A 20449-nucleotide genomic window follows, 5' to 3' on the forward strand; every position below is an offset into this window, starting at 1 on the left:
AATTGGGAGAAATATGCCCACATGTTTTAACATTTTCATGCGCGTGCCATTCCTCCGCATTAGCAGCGCATGCTGCTTGTTCCAAAATGCCTGCATATTGCGATGAATTTAAAAAAAAAATTGCAAAATATTTAAATAGCAGTCCAAAACGAACAGCTATTTTTCGCAAATTTTGTGAATGTTTCCAAGAAACAAATCACAAAATATTAAAATTATGTGACACACGCTGGCTTTCTCATTATTTATGCATCGAACGACTTCTTGAATCTTGGGATACAATTAAATATTTTCTTACTGAAATGGTTGCGAGTGAAAAAACAAATTCTGGAAAATATTTATTATCTATGATGAACAACATAGAGATAAAAGCTTATTTTCTTTTTTTAAAATGTTTTAAATTTTTTTAACGCATTTAATGCATTCTTTCAAGCGTCAGAAACGAGAATCCATTTATTGCAGCCAAAATCTAAAAACTTTCTTTTCCAAATCTGTGGAAATTTTATAAAAGAAGAATATTTAAAACCATTTTCTTCAAATATTATATTCTCATTAAAAGAAAATCAAAAACCTATTAATGAAATTATTTTGGGATCAGAATGTGAGGAATATCTGAACGAATTAACGTTGAAAGATCACATAAACATAGTTAAAATTGTTCGAGAGAACTGTTTAACATTTTATGTGACTGCTGCAGAAGAAATTTGTAAAAGGTTACCTATAAATAATGAATTTTTATTAAAGTTACAAGTTTTTCAACCATCTGTAAGTTTATTCGATAATAATAGACAAACATCATTTGATGATGTTTCTTTCGTAGCTAAAACTCTCGGCGGTTTTGATGAAGATGCTTTAAAAAAAGAATGGATTGCATTAGCATCAGACAGTGGAAGAAAAACAAAATTTTTCTAAATTAAATTTTGACAATATGTGGAAAGCAATTTTACAACGTCGGCACACGAATAATGTTTCTAAATATTCCAATTTAACGAATATTATAAATACTATTCGGACGCTTCCGAATTCTAATGCCGATCCTGAGAGAATGTTTTCTCTTTTGAACAATTTAAAAACGAAAACACGTAATAGCTTTTCAACGGTTTCCGTTAATGCTATTTGTGTGTTTAAGTCTGCATTAAAAACTAGAGGAGAAACAGCTTTAAATATGCTCATTAATGAAGAGCATTTATCTCTTATGTCGGCGGATAAATTATATGCCGCTAATAAAAACAATTTAAATGTCCATGCGGATGCTGACGTAGCAGGCTCTTCCTGCGATAAATAATTTTAAAATAAATTTTTATATACACTTAAAAAATAAGTGTGTAAAGATTTTTAAGTGTGTAAAAATTTTTATATACACTTAAGAAATAAGTGTGTAAAGATATATACACACACACACATATACACACACACACACACACACACACACACACACACACACACACACACACACACACACACACACACACACACATATATATATATATATATATATATATGTATGTATGTATGTATGTAAGGAAATGTGAAATAATCTTTTGACCTTTTATCAATTAGAAAATTGATTATATTTTATTATTTTATTATAATTTTATTTTTTATTTTTATTTATTATTTATCATTATTTTATTATTTTATTTTAATTTTATTTTTATTATTGTTCATTTGTTAAATTTTTTACATTTCCTTTTTAACGGAAGAGACCACCACCTTCTCGCGGTTTCCGTTGAGCAACAAGATGTACGTCATACATTAATACAAAATAATAATAACAAAATACAATTCTATTAAAATAAATTTAAATATTATTTTATTACAATTATTTTTTTAAAGAAATTTTTTTTTAATAAAAAAGCGTACATATTGGCCAAGAGTGGAGAAATTTAGATAAAAATTGAGATAAAAATATGTTAGATAAAAATTTAGATAAAAATATGTAAAATTTGTTTTTGTATATGTTATATTCTCTTTTTTAAACAACATATAAACTTTTATAAAAAAAATCAATAGGAAAATATTATGTGTGATAAGTATCGCTGCGATACTTGCAACGATGCAACTTGCATCGCCAACTCGCCAGCTCGAGATTTCGAGGATCACATAGCTATTGTATTCAGAGAGATAGATAAGATACAATAGACCTCTCAGGAGAGAAGGGGACAAAAGCTAATCTATCCGTCTTCCTCTGTAAACCGAAGATGACCGAACGTCGAGCGTACACGGATGAGAGCTTATGCCTTAGTGCGCGAAAGTGGTGGGGATACAAATCGTGCCGCCGCTGGACGCAGCGTGTGCAATCTGGTAGCCTTGGTGGTAGGCGCCCAGTGTAGTATGCCGGTACGCTATTGTGGCGTATGGCAAGACGCCACAGTATCACAGGATGAGATAATAGGTTTCGAAGATACGGGTCACGATAATTTTTCCGTCTCTGCAAAAAGTGTTTTAGTTATAATGGCACGTAGTATTGCAGGTAACTGGAAAATCCCCATTTGCTATTGTTTTGTAGAAAATGCATGTAATAGTAAAATTTTGAAGAATTTAATTTTTAATATTATAATTAAGAGGATTTCCGGACTCCTCTGTTTTATCGACTAAACCGATTATCATTTTGGGCACCGAAATCTTTTTATTGATTACACAGAATAATAAACGTTCCTCCATGATTAAAGTATATACATAGAAATAAAAGAAGAATCTGCCGGTTGTATGTTAAAAACAAAAGAGAATTGAAAAATTACAGTTTTTTATCGACTTTTAGCGTCAAGTCGTAACAACACTTGCTTAATATAAAAATTGTGCAGTTTATATCCATAAAATAAGATAGCTTCCTCTTCGAGATTGCATGAAGAAATATAAATGAACTTTCAGAAATGAGTTTAGAAGCCTAGTAAAAAATATTTAGGTGTCTAAAATTTTCATTCATATGTGTGTATGCGAGATCGAGGCTCAGAAGCAGTAGATTAGTTGCGTGATATCGCGACAGACGGCGCTATAATCGGTTTGTGTGATAAGGAGAGACAATCTCGTACTATCCTTCTCTTCCATCTTGCGTGTAATAATATATGTCAGTATACATGTACCCGTACACTAAAACATTACATTCTTGCGTCTTCTTCCTCGTATTCCGTGTCATAGATATTCGCTGTCGCTCGTAACAATCATACGCGTAACAAGCTGCGCGAAAACAGCGTTACAACAAGTTACGTAGAAAATATTCTGTATAAGTCATACATATACACAATATACAGGGTGAGCCATTTTAATTAACGCACGCAATTATTTCGGAAACAAAGCATTTTAGAGAAAAATGTTTCAGACAAAAGTTTTATGGTTTCGAGGGGGTCGTAAGATGGTATCATTGGTTTGACACTGAAGAGTCATTTGAAGGTCACGTGAAGGTCACTTCAATTTTTTTAAATGGAACACCCTATATATTTTTGCAAACTCTTGTAGCTTATCTCGAGAGCTTTCCAAAACACTATAATTAAGTACCTTTTCGTTAAGTACTTTTTGAGTTATGAGGCTTGAAATAATTTCTTAATTTTACATAAACAGTAAAATATCTTGTAAAATATTCATTTTTCGATTATCTTACCTTAATAGTTTTATGTACAAAATAATGAGAGGAATCAATTGGTGTAAAGAAAACACATAGTTGTTTTGAAGAAAAAATATGTAATTTGCAATTGACAATTCCACGTGCGTGCGTGCGTGCGTGCGTGCGTGCGTGCGTGCGTGCGTGCGTGCGTGCGTGCGTGCGTGCGTGCGTGCGTGCGTGCGTGCGTGCGTGCGTGCGTGCGTGCGTGCGTGCGTGCGTGCGTGCGTGCGTGCGTGCGTGCGTGCGTGCGTGCGTGCGTGCGTGCGTGCGTGCGTGCGTGCGTGCGTGCGTGCGTGCGTGCGTGCGTGCGTGCGTGCGTGCGTGCGTGCGTGCGTGCGTGCGTGCGTGCGTGCGTGCGTGCGTGCGTGCGTGCGTGCGTGCGTGCGTGCGTGCGTGCGTGCGTGCGTGCGTGCGTGCGTGCGTGCGTGCGTGCGTGCGTGCGTGCGTGCGTGCGTGCGTGCGTGCGTGCGTGCGTGCGTGCGTGCGTGCGTGCGTGCGTGCGTGCGTGCGTGCGTGCGTGCGTGCGTGCGTGCGTGCGTGCGTGCGTGCGTGCGTGCGTGCGTGCGTGCGTGCGTGCGTGCGTGCGTGCGTGCGTGCGTGCGTGCGTGCGTGCGTGCGTGCGTGCGTGCGTGCGTGCGTGCGTGCGTGCGTGCGTGCGTGCGTGCGTGCGTGCGTGCGTGCGTGCGTGCGTGCGTGCGTGCGTGCGTGCGTGCGTGCGTGCGTGCGTGCGTGCGTGCGTGCGTGCGTGCGTGCGTGCGTGCGTGCGTGCGTGCGTGCGTGCGTGCGTGCGTGCGTGCGTGCGTGCGTGCGTGCGTGCGTGCGTGCGTGCGTGCGTGCGTGCGTGCGTGCGTGCGTGCGTGCGTGCGTGCGTGCGTGCGTGCGTGCGTGCGTGCGTGCGTGCGTGCGTGCGTGCGTGCGTGCGTGCGTGCGTGCGTGCGTGCGTGCGTGCGTGCGTGCGTGCGTGCGTGCGTGCGTGCGTGCGTGCGTGCGTGCGTGCGTGCGTGCGTGCGTGCGTGCGTGCGTGCGTGCGTGCGTGCGTGCGTGCGTGCGTGCGTGCGTGCGTGCGTGCGTGCGTGCGTGCGTGCGTGCGTGCGTGCGTGCGTGCGTGCGTGCGTGCGTGCGTGCGTGCGTGCGTGCGTGCGTGCGTGCGTGCGTGCGTGCGTGCGTGCGTGCGTGCGTGCGTGCGTGCGTGCGTGCGTGCGTGCGTGCGTGCGTGCGTGCGTGCGTGCGTGCGTGCGTGCGTGCGTGCGTGCGTGCGTGCGTGCGTGCGTGCGTGCGTGCGTGCGTGCGTGCGTGCGTGCGTGCGTGCGTGCGTGCGTGCGTGCGTGCGTGCGTGCGTGCGTGCGTGCGTGCGTGCGTGCGTGCGTGCGTGCGTGCGTGCGTGCGTGCGTGCGTGCGTGCGTGCGTGCGTGCGTGCGTGCGTGCGTGCGTGCGTGCGTGCGTGCGTGCGTGCGTGCGTGCGTGCGTGCGTGCGTGCGTGCGTGCGTGCGTGCGTGCGTGCGTGCGTGCGTGCGTGCGTGCGTGCGTGCGTGCGTGCGTGCGTGCGTGCGTGCGTGCGTGCGTGCGTGCGTGCGTGCGTGCGTGCGTGCGTGCGTGCGTGCGTGCGTGCGTGCGTGCGTGCGTGCGTGCGTGCGTGCGTGCGTGCGTGCGTGCGTGCGTGCGTGCGTGCGTGCGTGCGTGCGTGCGTGCGTGCGTGCGTGCGTGCGTGCGTGCGTGCGTGCGTGCGTGCGTGCGTGCGTGCGTGCGTGCGTGCGTGCGTGCGTGCGTGCGTGCGTGCGTGCGTGCGTGCGTGCGTGCGTGCGTGCGTGCGTGCGTGCGTGCGTGCGTGCGTGCGTGCGTGCGTGCGTGCGTGCGTGCGTGCGTGCGTGCGTGCGTGCGTGCGTGCGTGCGTGCGTGCGTGCGTGCGTGCGTGCGTGCGTGCGTGCGTGCGTGCGTGCGTGCGTGCGTGCGTGCGTGCGTGCGTGCGTGCGTGCGTGCGTGCGTGCGTGCGTGCGTGCGTGCGTGCGTGCGTGCGTGCGTGCGTGCGTGCGTGCGTGCGTGCGTGCGTGCGTGCGTGCGTGCGTGCGTGCGTGCGTGCGTGCGTGCGTGCGTGCGTGCGTGCGTGCGTGCGTGCGTGCGTGCGTGCGTGCGTGCGTGCGTGCGTGCGTGCGTGCGTGCGTGCGTGCGTGCGTGCGTGCGTGCGTGCGTGCGTGCGTGCGTGCGTGCGTGCGTGCGTGCGTGCGTGCGTGCGTGCGTGCGTGCGTGCGTGCGTGCGTGCGTGCGTGCGTGCGTGCGTGCGTGCGTGCGTGCGTGCGTGCGTGCGTGCGTGCGTGCGTGCGTGCGTGCGTGCGTGCGTGCGTGCGTGCGTGCGTGCGTGCGTGCGTGCGTGCGTGCGTGCGTGCGTGCGTGCGTGCGTGCGTGCGTGCGTGCGTGCGTGCGTGCGTGCGTGCGTGCGTGCGTGCGTGCGTGCGTGCGTGCGTGCGTGCGTGCGTGCGTGCGTGCGTGCGTGCGTGCGTGCGTGCGTGCGTGCGTGCGTGCGTGCGTGCGTGCGTGCGTGCGTGCGTGCGTGCGTGCGTGCGTGCGTGCGTGCGTGCGTGCGTGCGTGCGTGCGTGCGTGCGTGCGTGCGTGCGTGCGTGCGTGCGTGCGTGCGTGCGTGCGTGCGTGCGTGCGTGCGTGCGTGCGTGCGTGCGTGCGTGCGTGCGTGCGTGCGTGCGTGCGTGCGTGCGTGCGTGCGTGCGTGCGTGCGTGCGTGCGTGCGTGCGTGCGTGCGTGCGTGCGTGCGTGCGTGCGTGCGTGCGTGCGTGCGTGCGTGCGTGCGTGCGTGCGTGCGTGCGTGCGTGCGTGCGTGCGTGCGTGCGTGCGTGCGTGCGTGCGTGCGTGCGTGCGTGCGTGCGTGCGTGCGTGCGTGCGTGCGTGCGTGCGTGCGTGCGTGCGTGCGTGCGTGCGTGCGTGCGTGCGTGCGTGCGTGCGTGCGTGCGTGCGTGCGTGCGTGCGTGCGTGCGTGCGTGCGTGCGTGCGTGCGTGCGTGCGTGCGTGCGTGCGTGCGTGCGTGCGTGCGTGCGTGCGTGCGTGCGTGCGTGCGTGCGTGCGTGCGTGCGTGCGTGCGTGCGTGCGTGCGTGCGTGCGTGCGTGCGTGCGTGCGTGCGTGCGTGCGTGCGTGCGTGCGTGCGTGCGTGCGTGCGTGCGTGCGTGCGTGCGTGCGTGCGTGCGTGCGTGCGTGCGTGCGTGCGTGCGTGCGTGCGTGCGTGCGTGCGTGCGTGCGTGCGTGCGTGCGTGCGTGCGTGCGTGCGTGCGTGCGTGCGTGCGTGCGTGCGTGCGTGCGTGCGTGCGTGCGTGCGTGCGTGCGTGCGTGCGTGCGTGCGTGCGTGCGTGCGTGCGTGCGTGCGTGCGTGCGTGCGTGCGTGCGTGCGTGCGTGCGTGCGTGCGTGCGTGCGTGCGTGCGTGCGTGCGTGCGTGCGTGCGTGCGTGCGTGCGTGCGTGCGTGCGTGCGTGCGTGCGTGCGTGCGTGCGTGCGTGCGTGCGTGCGTGCGTGCGTGCGTGCGTGCGTGCGTGCGTGCGTGCGTGCGTGCGTGCGTGCGTGCGTGCGTGCGTGCGTGCGTGCGTGCGTGCGTGCGTGCGTGCGTGCGTGCGTGCGTGCGTGCGTGCGTGCGTGCGTGCGTGCGTGCGTGCGTGCGTGCGTGCGTGCGTGCGTGCGTGCGTGCGTGCGTGCGTGCGTGCGTGCGTGCGTGCGTGCGTGCGTGCGTGCGTGCGTGCGTGCGTGCGTGCGTGCGTGCGTGCGTGCGTGCGTGCGTGCGTGCGTGCGTGCGTTACGTCGTGTTTGATATCATTTTAATCGCAAAAATCTCTTTAGTAGTAGTAGTAGTATGAAAGACGGGTGGGGCTAGATCAGTCCCTGGTGTCACCTAGATCTAAAAGATCTTCTGTAACCCCATGGTTGTCTGAGGTTATTTGTGGCGATCCAATTTGGCCCTTATAAGAAGGTTATATAGATCGCCCACCCTCATGTTTTGTAATACACTGGGTTCAGCGAACATATGACCCCAGAGTGTGTATCTCCTAAGAGCGAGAGGGGGACAGTAACACAGAATGTGAATGCTGTCTTCTTTTTCTTCGCCACATAGACGGCAGTCTTTCCCATCGGCCAAGCCGAGATTGAATAAGTGGGCCCTGAGGGCCACATGGCCCGTGAGCAGGCCAATGGAGATATTGAGCTTCTTTTTGCTCATGGTTAGGAGTTCATCCGTCCTTTTAGAAAGGGGTCGGTTCAGCAAAAGCTTGGCTTGACGACAGCCCTGAACCTGGCCCCACGAAACCAGATGTTCCCGTTTTAAAGACTCTTTGATGAGTCTTTTACCTATAGCAAAGGGGACGCCGACGACCTGTCTAGCCGGGACCTCGAGGGTGCCTAGCTTTGCCAGGCCGTCCGCCACTTCATTGCCATGAATTCCCTGATGACCGGGAACCAAGGCTAAGGTGATCCTATTGGATTCGCCTAATCTATTGAGCGCTAGCATGCAGTCCCAAACCACCGAGGACTCAGTGGTGGTCTTGGCTAGAGCGTTAATAGCTGCCCTACTGTCGGAGCAGATGAGTATATGGTATTTCTGTTGGTGCCTTTAACTAAGGTTAAGGTGTTTGCACACTCAAGAATTACTAGAACCTCAGCTTGAAAAACCGTGGTCAGCTCCCCTAGGGAGTAAGATTCCCTGTGGTTAGTCCTTGAGCCGTAGACTCCAGCTCCAAATCGTCCTTCCGCCCCCGAGCCATCCGTATACCAAATGTCCCAGTTTGGCCGGCAGATTCGTTCTGGTTTACTCCAATCTTCCCTAGAAAGTATCTGGGTTTTGAAGAGCTTAAAGACCTGGGATTTCCTAGGTATTCTATCCTGCAGCAGAGAGAATAGGTGTTCATGGAGGAACGATAGCCTGGTATGACCAGAATGCTGTCCTCTCCATTCACCGTGACACTTTAATCTGTAGGCAGAAAGTTTGGCTGTGCTGATAATAAAGCGGTCCAGGGGTGGAAGACAGAGTGCAATCTCAAGCGCCTCCGTAGGGGAGGTTCTCATGGCCCACATCGCCGCCCTAAGGTAACAACCCTGAAGACTTCTGAGTAGGTTCCTGGCCCCCACTTTCTCCACCCTGGGCCACCAGACCACCGCAGCATATGTGAGACGGGGCAGTAGAATGGCTTTGTAGATCCAGAGGGCAATTCTGGGTCTAATGCCCCACGTTTAACCTACAGCCCTTCTACATACCCACATGGAGGTGTAAAATTTCTTGCGTTTGACTTCAAGGTGAAATCTCCAGCTTAGTTTGGGATCAAGATGGATCCTCAGGTATTTTACTGAATAAGTGTATGGTAGCTCTTTGCCCCAGAGCCTCAAAGGCCTTATGGGTTCGGGCTTGTATTTTCTGGTAAAAATCATAGCCTCGATCTTAGACGCATTGACCGTGAGACCTTTGGCTTGATACCAGCTTTGAATAATCTTAAGTGCTTTATCCATAAGCTCCTTAAGGGTTGAGAGGAAGCTGCCTCTTACGATTGCAGCCACGTCATCCGCATAGCCACAAACGATGAGGCCCGCTTCTTGTAATTTGACCAGGAGTTTGTCCACCACCAGGCACCACAGGAGCGGAGAGAGAACGCCACCCTGCGGGCAACCTCTGGCCGGGAGACCACTCAAAGTTTTATCTCCATAATCAACAGTCAAAACTCTGTCCGATAGCATGCTTTGTGTCCAATCGATCAGAGTTTCGGGGATGTCATGTCTGTGCATGGCCTCTTTGATCGTTGTATATGAGGTGGTATCGAATGCCCCCTCAATATCCAGAAATAGTCCTAGGGCATACCCTCCAGTCGCCAGTGTCTCAATCTTGCTCACAAGGTGATGAAGGGCAGTATCCGTGGATCTGCCCGCCCTATAGGCATACTGAGAAAAGGCCAGCGGTCAGGTAGTAAGGGGATATGTCCTAATATGGCTGTCTATCTGTCTCTCCAGTGTCTTCAAAACAAAGGAGGTAAGGCTAATGGGTCTGAAATCTTTGGCCAAGATATGGCCCTTCCTGCCTTGTTTAGGTATAAAAGTGACTCTGGTGCCACTCCAGACAAGGGGCACGTGTCTAAGGGCTATACTAACCCTAAGCACTTTAACTAGGGGGCCTATCAAAAGGCTCAAGCCTTCTTGTAAACAGGCGGGATAGATCCCGTTTGGTCCGGGTGATTTATAGGGTTTGAAGGTTTTGACGGCCCATTCAACGCCCTTGGAATGGACTATCTTCGTCGCTAGTGACCAATGGGGTCCCTGGGTTTGGAAACTTTCCTGGTCTCACACGGGCGGTAGGAAGATTGTCGACCGTTCGAAAACCTGGGAAATGAGTCTCCATAAGGTGCTCGATAGATTCAGTGAGGTTGACTGTGAAGCCTGTGTCGGGACGCTTGAGGCATCCCAACTGGGTGCGATTGTCAGAGCTGAGTATTCTGTTTAGCCTGGAGGCCACTGGAGCACTCTTGATGCTTTCGCAGAACTCTCTCCAGCTGCTGCGTTTACTTCTGACTATTTCCTTACTATACCTGCGTTGGGCGTTCCTAAAGGCTTCCCAGTGCGAAGACAAACATGAGTTTCTTGCCCTGTTAAAGAGTCTCCTGGTCTCGGATCTGAGATTTGACAGCTCTTTATTCCACCAGAGGACTTTGGTCTGGGACCGTATAAGTTTCAGGGGCCAGTTTGCCTCAAAGGCATCCGAGATAGCGTTACTTAAGCAAGCCGCGGCAGTTTCCAGGTTATCCTTGTTATGGAATCTGGTTGGAACGGTAGTTAGTCTATTCTTCAAGTCTAGCCTGAAGCCGTCCCAATTCGTTTTCCTAAGATTCCGCCTCCGCAAGATCGTAGATTGCTAGCAAAGGGTGAGGCGTATCTGCCTGTGATTGGATCCTGAAGGTTCGTCTAAGACCTTCCAGTCTCCTACCAATTCAGACACGCCCTTGGTACAAATAGTGATATCGATTACCTCCTGTCTTCTAGCGTCCATGAAGGTAGGTTCTGTACCTCTGTTTAGGAAGATAAGTCCCTTCTCCAGGATGAAATCATGCAGGCTCTCCCCTCTCGGGTTGATATTTGAGCTCCACCAACCAACATGGTAGGAGTTAGCGTCACAGCCCAGGAGGAGTTCGAGTCCTGCCTCCTCGGCAACCAGGTTCTTGACATTATCCTGAGGTGGAGGATCGCAGGAATCGTAGGGCATATATATACTGACCCTATGAGTAAGTCCATTGTCTTCCCCTCTTCCAGGTTGATGCTCGTCTGGACGACAGTTAGGTCTTCGCTGCTAAGCTGAGGCAGAAAAGTGATATTAAGGCCTTTTGCTACAATGCATGTCCTTAGTTTGCGGTTCGAACAGACTCTGAAAATAGTTCCACAGCCGCCCAAACCTTTGATGGCATTATTCAGGAGCCAAGGCTCCTGGATAATGGCAAGGTGTGTGTGCATCGCAGTAGTGCTCCTGGCAAGGATAGCCGAGGCACCTTTACTGTGATGCAAGTTAATTTGGGTGATGGGTACCGTGGAGACCGTCATATTTAGGCAGTCCTCCCTGGTGTCCCCTCCACGGATTCAAGCTTCTTGCCGCACTCCCTTTCGAGCAGCCTAACGGATGCCCGTCCGAGACTGCAGCTGGGCCTGAAATTGCAGGACTTCAGGGCGTCTAGAGATTGATCCCCAACCAGGCAGGCGAAGTGGGTGCTCGTAGCATTCCTACTCACGCTCCCCTGGTGACGATCCAATCTCCGGTCGCCAGTTTTGCGTTTTGTCTGCCGAGGAGCCTCAAGACTTCCTCAGCAGACAAGTCTGGCTCCTCCACGTGTACCACCACTCGATGGCGCCTAGGCAGCTCATCGACCGGCACTACACGTAGGGAGTTTCCCCCCACCTTCAGGTCGGAGGATAGGCTTTTTAGCCAGTCCCTCGACTGTTCGTCGTCGCACACAAAAACAAAGGCTCCGTCTCTCTCCCAGAAGCCGGCGAATGTGGGAGCTTTTGTACCCTCGGGTAACTCGAGGATACGCCCTCTAATCATTTTCCTGATCAATCCACAATCCGCGGCTCCTAGCTTCTTGTCAAGGAAGTCCTCCAAAATGAGGGCTAGTCTGACAAGCCCTTTGGTCGCTTGGGCATATGACCCTTGATCATTGATCTTGGGTCGTTTGCCCTGGCGAGTATCGATGGGGCTAGGGGTGTTATTCCCCGGCCGGGCGCGTTTAAGCGCCACAGTCGGAACTCCACCGCTGTTGGGCCCAGGACTAGAATCAGCTTCAGCTGGAGGGATTTGGGCTTTAGTAGCCTCTCCCTCCCTCTGAAGCTGTTTCTTGTAGCGTCTCCTTGCTGCTCCGCTATATCTGACTCGGGTTTTAGGTGCCCCCGAGTTGCATTCCTCCGGTCGTTCGCTCCCTAAGGAAGCCACGCCCTGGAGGACTTTGTCCATAGTGGTGTCTTTTGTCATTTTGTTTGTTACGTTTGTCGAGTCCATTTTGGTCCCACGAGAACCGCGGATGCGCGTTATCACCCAACCAGAGCCGCGAATGGCTGCGGCTTGGTTAAATACCCCGGAGGTCGCCCGGTATCCGGGGGAACCGTTCGAGACGCAGCACCCCCTGCGCCACGCAGCCGTCGGCACAATTTCATTAACACCTTGGCTTGGGGGGATCCCTCTTCGTTGGTCGCACCCGGCTCCAGCTCTTAACGGGTGGGCCCGGATGCGACCGTAAGCCCCTCCACCACGGTGGAGACCCATTCGGAGGGAAAAATCTCTTTAATTCATTAAAATTACTTTCAAACCGATGAAATTAAAAATAAAGGTATCAATTTTTATTTTATAAGATGTTTACATTTTCGTGAATTGCGAATGGATAGAGGAAGCAAAGAAACCGATTCTAAGAGACTTCGGAACTCTTTGATGATAGGTCATCTCGTTCGCTCTCTACAATGGTGTTACTTTCTCTGTCACACTTGACAATCGTGATAGACAGCTCAAAAAGAAAAGTGGACCCAAGAATCGAGAGCAACAGGGGGATGTGAAGTTAGAATTTCGACTGAAAGTTCTGATAGTTCTGATTAGAGTTCCAGCTTCCTTTTAAAGAGTTTTAGAGTTCCTTATTAAAAATTAAAAGAGTTCCGGCGATTAACATCATTATAATAACATTTAAAAAATGGGGTGCTAACTTCACACTCGATTTAAAGATCGAATAGTTCTGAATAAAACATTTGTTTCATTTTAATGTGTACTAGAGTTCCTGATAAATAAATAAAAAATTTTTGATATTACAAAAAAATATATAAACTTAAAAAAAATTATTACATTGATTAGTTCTGATGATTAATTGCAATCCCTGTGTACATTTTTAGGAGATCCTGATAATTTTTATAATTAAAATAAATATAATTAAAAAGTTATTCAAAGAGTTATTTAAGGGGTTATACCTAGTCAGCAAGTCGAAAAAAACGTATTTTTGGGGAATTTAAAAAAAAACTGTTAGGTATTTTTATTTCATCAATTCTTTATTATAATATATATCTATCAAAGAAGTTTTCATAATTTTTTCAATTAAAAATATCGAGAAATGTAGGCACAGTAGCTATTTTCCAGAAACATCTTTTTTCGGAGGCGCTTGGCGGTGAGCAAGATTGCTCGGAGCTGGATCATCTGAAATAAAAAATAAAAAATTCAAAAGGATTTAGCTTTCGTATGAATTGATCTAGTCAGTGAACAAAGGATTTTACAAAAAATTGATTTTTGACAATGTGACAGACGTTTGACGCAAAAATACGAATTTTTCATGTTAAAACTTTTCGTTCTTTTGTTAATAAAAAAAAAGGTTTCATCAAAATTAAAATCCCTTCGTTCACTACTCGTCTGTGCCTACATTTCTCGATATTTTTGATTGAAAAAATTATGAAAACTTCTTTGATAGATATATATTATGATAAAGAATCGATGAAATAAGAATACCTAACAGTTTTTTTGATATTCCCCAAAAATACGTTTTTTTTTTCGACTTGCTGACTAGGTATAACCCCTTAAAGAGACCTCGTTGCCTAAATTTTCTAAGTACGGAGGGAAATTATTTTGAGGAGTTCCAATAGTTCTCGCAACAGTTTTGGTTAGTTCTCCAAAAGTTATGAAAATAATCCTAATGATTGAAGGCGATCCAATTAATAATTAAAAATTTATTCGACTTTAAAAAGACCTCTTTGCGTATATTTCTAGTTTGTAATTCGGATTATTAAGCTTGTATCTAAAAATATACGTGTGTGTGGACCATATTCATACATTCTTGTTCGCGGGTGAATGCGGATTGCCGCAATAACGACGAGTTTTGAGAGCGCGTCACCTGGACGACCACAGACAGTAAATTAAAGCTAAAGAACTCTACACCACGTAATTTTTTTGTGTTTTTTTGAAATTTTTATTTTGACACCACACACGTATAATATAGAAAAAATAAAGATAAATGTCCAAAGCTGAAGAGTTAATTTGATTTCAGATAATCGAGCGATGGCACAGCGGTTTGTCTAAGAGATTGCGAAAGTCCAAGAGAAAAAGCGGTCGTTATAAGCGGTTTTACTATGCGGTTTAACTAAGCGGTGATATCGAAAAGAACAGCGGACTGCCCCGACTTTTCGGCGGTCGGCCCTTTTATCGAGGGGCCCCATCGTTGCGAGGGCCAATTAATTTAATTGTTTAGCGGTGACCTCATGGCGCCGCGTACAATTGGCCGCCGATTCCTCGCAACCTTTTTCTATCAGCTGATTGGCAATCAGCTGATCGTGACGTATGGGCGCGCATGCCCGTACGCCTCCCTGATTTTGTCGACAGTTGCTGATGTTATTGTGAACGTTTATGACACGCGTTTCTTATGTCTAGATAAAATTAGAGATAACTCGAACGGTCGAGTTTTTATGATAAATAGGGAGTTCGAGAAGTTTCTCGTCGCCCGTTAATTTTGAATCCTTGAATTTACAGACTAGAAAAATACGGATTTTTGTCTATGCATAATTCTGATTCGAAATGATATTTCGGTTTTCGAACAATTCTCTTTATATTATTATTGCATTTATTGCATTTAATTTATTATTTATTATTTATCTTTGTGTCATCTATTACTTCTTATATAGTTTCCACACCTTTCTCAATTAGTATATCAACATTATATAGATTAATACAACGTTGGAAAATGTCTGCGGTATTATGACCTGTCGCAAATTTTATACATATTAGTATTGGTATTTCGATAAAAAGAATGTCAAAATGTCCTACATTATAATGGCGTTTGCTCGTCGTATATGTCTTATATACTTGATAATCGATTAGAAATAAAAGAAATGTCAAATTAAAATTTTGTTTTAAATACACTTAAATAATAAATTTTTCTTTTAAAGGAAAGGCGCATGTAAAATAATTGCGTAGTACTTTTTCATCGCGACGCTATTGTATCATTTAACGGACAGAGGAAACTGCTTTGAACTGTGCTGCAGATAAAGCATTAAATCGGTAAAGCATAAACATGAGATCCTAGTAAGTGATATTAGAAGGAAGACGCGGCTCACGCGGGTACATTAAAGAACCATACAGAACGTTCTGTGCAGCACATGTACATGGTTCTCTGATGTGTGCGTCTTCTTTCTGGCATCATTGGGTCCTAGCTCACACGCATGCAGAGACTCGTGTGTTGTACACAGCGCTTTGCTTTCTGATGTCATTGCATCTTTCACGGACTATTCTGTGAGGATTCAGTTCTGTCGATCGCAACTCTTATTTCTAATTGATTATTATCTTATGTGGCAAAAATAATAAAAGACAAATTATCTAATTAAATTTGTCACGGACGAACTCCGCGCTCGCCGGCGGATAATCGCAGCCGGGATCAGGATTCGGTTTTCGGTTAGGCAAGCTCAAAGATCACGCTCGGGGTTTTCGTCAGAAAATAAAAGCGAGGTTTTATTCGTGTTAAATAGATATACAGAAAAGAAATGTATAACTGGCCGAACGTATGCGGGTGCGGCGTGACGGTACGATGCAGCGTATATAAATAAAAGGTATAAATGTTCGATCGTATGCGTGTACGGTATGACGGTACGATGCAGCGTGTATACGGTCGCGATGCACAAGTAACCCGCGCTATAATATCTTTCGCGGGTTCGCACGTTGGAATGCGCGTATACCGCGTGTGTTTACAAACGGCGTGACCGTTTGACGTAGCGTGGCTCGCGTTTTTGTCGCTCGTCTGGGCTTTCGGTCTAGCCCCGTTTTTACGCAGATGATAAGCGTACGGTTCTTGGAAATTCGCGAGTATTTCCCTAATGGAGATAAGAAATTCCGGGAACGCCGTGCCGACGAGAATGCCTCGTCCGAGGTAGCTCTCCTCTCTACCTCGAGGTGTATGCACCGGGCGTTTAGGCGGTCGGATGTTAGACCGATATCGAGATCTCTCGATCGAACCGGAGTGCACTCTGATTCGGTTTCTCTCGGTCGGAAGAATGCTCAGATGGAAGGAGCCTGTGTCAAGAATCGAGAGTGCTCGATGGAGGAAGAGTTCTCTCTACCTCCGGATCTTGAAAGCTGGCTAATTCTTTGGAGCGGTCTAGGTTTCGGATCGTTTCACTTGCGTGAGCGGATAGGAAAAATAGGTACTTAATTTGCCGAATGCGGCCTTTTTATACCGGCTAATTACCCGCGTCGGCGCGCGGCGGTATTACCCCTCCCGAACGGGTTTCGGAAAAACGGTACGGTCGAGCCCGTTCGGAGGGGTTCGGGAAGTTCGCCGAACGCGGGCTTTCGCCGGTCGGCGGTTCGGGCCGCATCGGCGACGCTCGGTCGTTTACGGCTAATTTAGCCTAACGGCTTAAAGCCGTATACGGTACGTGTTACAAGCTTAAAAATGTGGGCGCACCGCGCCCCTGCCTCTGCCCGGCGGGTGTTCTGCCGAGCGGCAGCTTCCGGCGGATCGCATGCCGGGAATAAAGTAACGTGCAGGGGGTGCATCGTTACAAATTTAATAGTAAGTGTCTTAAAGAATATTAATTTTCTGTTCATCTTTAACAACGGATCTGTTATTAGAGAGATTTTTTAATAAGAGATATTTATCTCTTGAAAAACGTGTACATTTATATAAATTAGGTACGTATATTTTTAGAAAATGATATTTTACAAAACTGTGATTGTGTTTACAAAAATTTATGATCTTTAAATATGTTCCCAATTTAAAAAAGATTATTAAAAAACAAAAACTCACGGTTATTTAAGTATATAGTACTTCATGTTAGAAGAATTTTCGAATATAGTAAATATATTTAAAAGAAATATGTGTATATACTTTAAAACCTAAAAGATTACAAGAATTAAATTTTCATTTTTTAAGTATTACAATTTTTTTTAGAATAATTACCACTCATAATTTTGATGTAGCAATTACTTTTATCTCTTTTATGGTTATATTAATATAAATAGGCTGTGTAATAATATTATATCAATTAGAAAAGTGTTACACAAAAGTATTTAGTGTATTTTTTGTTTTTTCTTTCTGAAATATTTTTCGCTTTTATTATATTAATAAATATATCATAAAATTACAATAATTTTATATGATTTATGAATTATATTTTATATTTTAGTAGAAAGACTAATTAACAGATTTAAAGGTTGTCAGAAAAAGAAAAGTTTTAAACTTAATCATAAAAAATGTATGATATTGAAAAACTAAATTATTGACAACAAAAAAATACAAAGTCATTGATGACAATGGGAAAGTTTTACCGCCGTCAAATCAAATATATAAAAATGTTTCTGAAGCTATGGATGGTAATCCTAGTGTCAAACATACAGGGTGTCCCTGAATGGTTTGTACAAACTTTGTGAATAAGTTCCAGGGACCTAAACAAGCAGAAAATGTCCCATAAACATGGGATCGGAAACGCTTGCTTCTGGAGTTACGACGGTTCGACGTTTTCTTGCAATAGCTGGAGAAATTATCACGTCAAATCGCATAGGTGTTACAAAACTGTGTTTATTTATTTCCTCGGTTTTGCCACGGACATAACAGGACAGTACACGCTATAGGAACGTGCCGGTGGAAATGGACGGTTCGCCAGACAATGCGGTGACGTGCGCAGGCTTCCTTGGAATCAAACGGAGGCCATTTCGAGCATTCGCAAGTGTACTGTCCTGTTATGTCCGTGGCAAAACCGAGGAAATAAATAAACACAGTTTTGTAACACCTATGCGATTTGACGTGATAATTTCTCCAGCTATTGCAGGAAAACTTCGAACCGTCGTAACTCCAGAAGCAAGCGTTTCCGACCTCATGTTTATGGGACATTTTCTGCTTGTTTAGGTCCCTGGAACTTATTCACAAAGTTTGTACAGACCATTCAGGGACACCCTGTATACAGGGTGTATCTGAAATGATGCACTAAACTTTAGGAGCGTATTCCAGAAGTCAAAATAAGACTTTATTTTCTTATGAACATGGGTCCACAAATGAACCCCCCCTCCGAGCTAAAATTCGAAAATTGTGTAAAATTGACCAAACACCCGCAACGCAAATTTATTTATCTCCCAAGAGAGGTATAGGTAACGTCAAAACCTTTTTTTCTGAAATACAGCCAAGTTTTAATTTTTTCCCTAAATTTTAGGGGCTTCTAGCTCGGAGGGGGGTTCATTTGCGGACTCATGTTTATAGGGAAAAAAAGTCTTATTTTGACCTCTAGAATAAAGCTCCTAAAGTTTAGTGCATCATTTCAGATACACCCTGTATATACAGGGTGAGCCATTTTAATTAACGCACGCAATTATTTCGGAAACAAAGCATTTTAGAGAAAAATGTTTCAGACAAAAGTTGTTTGGTTTCGAGGGGGCCATAAGATGGTATTATTGGTTTGACCTTGAAGAGTTATTTGAAGGTCACATGAAGGTCACCTTCAATTTCTTAAATGGAACCTACTATTTGTCATTGCATATTCTTGTAGCTTATCTCGATAGCTTTCCAAAACACTATAATTAAGTATTTTTTCATTAAGTACTTTTCGAGTTATGAGGCTTGAAATAATTTCTTAATTGTACATAAACCATAAAATATCTAGTAAAATATTCATTTTTCGATTATCTGACCTTTTACTTACACCTTAATACTTTTATGCACAGAACAATGTGAGGAATCAATTGGTATAAAGAAAACACATAATAGTTTCTTAAAAAAATATGTAATTTGCAATTAACAATTACATATTTTTTCTCAAAAACAACTATGTTTTTTATTTACACTAATTGATTCCTCACATTGTTCTGTGCACAAAAGTATTAAGGTAAGATAATCGAAAAATGAATATTTTACTAGATATTTTACGGTTTATGTAAAATTAAGAAATTATTTCAAGCCTCATAACTCAAAAAGTACTTAACAAAAAAGTACTTAATTATAGTGTTTTGGAAAGCTCTCGAGATAAGCTACAAGAACATGCAATGACAAATAGTAGGTTCCTTTTAAGAAATTGAAGGTGACCTTCATGTGACCTTCAAATAACTCTTCAAGGTCAAACCAATGATACCATCTTATGACCCCCTCGAAACCATAAAACTTTTGTCTGAAACATTTTTCTCTAAAATACTTTGTTTCCGAAATAATTGCGTGCGTTAATTAAAATGGCTCACCCTGTATACAGGGTGAGTTTTTTATCTTGAGACATCGAAATATCTCGTAAAGTCTAAGAGATACGATAAAATGTTTCAGACAAAAGTTGTATGGTTTCAAGGGGGACATAAGATGGTGCCATTAGTTTGACCTTAAAGAGTCACCTGAAGGTCACGTGAAGGTCACCTCCAACTTTTTAAATGGGATACCCTATATGCTTTTACATATTCTTGTAACTCATCTCGAGAGCTTTCCAAAATACTATAATTAAGTTAGTTTTCGTTAAGTACTTTCCGAGTTATGAGGCTTGAAATCATTTCTTAATTTTACATAAACCGTAAAATATTTTGTAAAATATTCATTTTTCGATTATCTTACCTTAATACTTTTATGTACAAAATAATGAGAAGAATCAACTGGTGTAAAGAAAACACATAGTTATTTTTAAGAAAAAATATGTAATGTTAATTGCAAATTACATATTTTTTCTTCGAAACAACTGTGTTTTCTTTACACCAATTGATTCCTCTCATTATTTCGTACATAAAAGTATTAAGGTAAAATAATTGAAAAATGAATATTTTACAAGAATTACACAATATAAACATAGCATAGATATTGTGCATACATATAGTGTCGTCAGTTTTTTAAATTAATCTCACAAACAATTTTAAAGAAATCACTGAAACATTTTGTCAAGACTTATATAAAATAAATATTTTTTATTCTTCGATATTCTAGAAAGGACCCCGCAGAATTCGTATGAGAAATGGCTTGCGGCTAAATTTTTTGAAAACTTGCTATATAATAGTTCTTAATGTGTAGATCAAAAGCGTCAATGGGCCCGAAGTCCGATCACGAACAATTTTCGAGCTACAGCGGCTCAAAGTTGAAGTTTTCGTATATTATGCAACATAGTGAGAGGACATATTTATGTATATAGTGTTGCGTCCCCGCGTCCGGTCCCTGCGGATGTATTCGCCACCCGTTATTTTGTCGGCGGGAAGTCGACGAAAGAAGATCGTCTCCGCGCGCGTTGTCAAGATGTTGTTTTTAACGACTGTCATTGAGTCCGAGCTCAGCGGTCAAGCTGAGCGGTCGCGCATTAACCTGTGTTCTGTTAATTCTGTGTTATTCTAGTTCTTGTATGTTTCTCGTGTTTCGTATTAGAGTTCTTGTGTTCAAAGAAC

At 45.7% G+C, this 20449-nt stretch overlaps 1 long non-coding RNA gene across 1 annotated transcript in view; it reads left to right on the forward strand.

The window, feature by feature from the left end:
- Window positions 1-14168, forward strand: part of LOC145974546 (uncharacterized) — a 63916-nt gene extending 49748 nt beyond the window's left edge. Inside the window, exon 3 of the long non-coding RNA XR_014439728.1 lies at window positions 14118-14168. This is a non-coding gene — a long non-coding RNA (uncharacterized LOC145974546). The remainder of the gene's footprint in view (window positions 1-14117) is intronic.
- Window positions 14169-20449: the final 6281 nt, after the last annotated feature.

This window comes from Camponotus vicinus, unplaced genomic scaffold (assembly GCF_025532165.1).
Source record: "Camponotus vicinus isolate PSW18456_S1 unplaced genomic scaffold, iyCamVici1.0 SCAF_7, whole genome shotgun sequence".
Taxonomy (NCBI): domain Eukaryota; kingdom Metazoa; phylum Arthropoda; class Insecta; order Hymenoptera; family Formicidae; genus Camponotus; species Camponotus vicinus.